Source organism: Triticum aestivum, chromosome 4A (genome assembly GCF_018294505.1).
Source record: "Triticum aestivum cultivar Chinese Spring chromosome 4A, IWGSC CS RefSeq v2.1, whole genome shotgun sequence".
Classification (NCBI taxonomy): Eukaryota; Viridiplantae; Streptophyta; class Magnoliopsida; order Poales; family Poaceae; genus Triticum; species Triticum aestivum.
The window spans coordinates 537,895,647-537,897,323 of NC_057803.1; positions in this window are offsets into that span (position 1 = coordinate 537,895,647).

Here is a 1,677-nt window from a genome sequence, read left to right on the forward strand (position 1 = left end):
CGCCAGCCGCCTCGCCGGCCCTGACGCCGGCCGTCTCGCCGGCTGCCTCGCCGGTGGCTCCGTTGGCTCCCTCTGGCCCCGTCACCCGCGCTCGTACCGGCGTTCATCGTCCGAACCTCCGGTACACGAGTGACGAGTATGTCCTCGCCGCCTCCACTGCGGAGCCGTCGCCTCTTCCCGTGTCCGCTCGCGCCGCCCTCCGTGATCCTCACTGGCTTGCGGCGATGCAGGAAGAGTTCGATGCGCTCCAACGGAACCGCACTTGGACACTGGTTCCCCGGCCTCCTCGCGCCAACGTCATCACCGGCAAGTGGGTCTTTCGCCATAAGACCCGCTCGGATGGCACTCTCGAGCGCTACAAGGCTCGCTGGGTGGTCCGTGGTTTTCGCCAGCGCGCTGGAGTGGACTTCACCGAGACGTTCGCCCCGGTTGTAAAACCGGGCACGATCCGCACCGTCCTCCAGCTCGTCGTGTCCCGCGGCTGGCCCGTTCATCAGATGGATGTCTCCAACGCCTTTCTCCATGGCCATCTTGAGGAGCAGGTGTATTGTGAGCAACCCACCGGTTTTTTCGACGCCTCACTTCCCGGCCATGTGTGTCTGCTGTCCCGCTCTCTTTACGGGCTCAAGTAGGCACCTCGCGCCTGGTACCAGCGGATCGCCGGGTTTCTTCAAACACTGGGCTTCAGCGTTACTCGCTCGGACGCCTTGATGTTTGTCTATCGCCACGGTGACACGACTGCATACTTGCTGCTTTACGTCGACGACATCATCCTGACTGCCTCCTCCGTAGCTGTTCTTCAGCAGATTACTCTTCGGCTGCGTGACGAGTTTGCTATTAAGGACCTGGGTGCTCTACATTATTTCCTTGGCATTGAGGTCGTTCGCCGCCCGGACGGTTTCTTTCTTCATCAGCAGAAGTATGCACATGAGCTTCTTGAGCGTGTCGGTATGCTCAACTGTCACCCTGTTGCTACTCCTATTGACACGAAGGCCAAGGTCTCTGCTCTTGAGGGCTCGCCTGCGTCGGATGCTCCTTTCTATCGGTCTATTGTCAGCGCTCTTCAGTACTTGACTCTCACTCGACCGGATCTTCAGTATGCTGTTCAGCAGGTGTGTCTCCACATGCACGCCCCTCGTGACTCTCATTGGACTCTCGTGAAGCGGATCCTTCGCTACATCCACGGCACGATGACCCTCGGGCTGACACTCACGGCGTCTACTTCTCTGGAGATGGTGGCCTACTCCGATGCTGACTGGGCTGGCTGCCCTGACACTCGTCGGTCCACCTCTGGCTACTACGTCTACCTCGGTCCTTCACTCGTCTCGTGGTCGTCTAAGCGACAACCCACAGTTTCGCGCTCCAGCGCGGAGGCTGAGTACCGAGCTGTGGCCAACGTCGTTGCCGAGTGCACCTGGCTACGACAGTTACTGCAGGAGCTGCATCACGACGTTTCCCAGGCTACGGTTGTCTACTGTGACAACGTCTCTGCGGTGTACCTCTCCGCCAACCCCGTTCATCATCGCCGGACTAAACACATCGAGCTGGACATTCACTTTGTGCGCGAGCAGGTGGCTCTTGGACGCATGCGGGTTCTCCATGTGCCGACCGCTCAATAGTTCGCTGATGTGATGACGAAGGGACTGCCGACTTCTACTTTCGAGGAGTTTCGTTCCA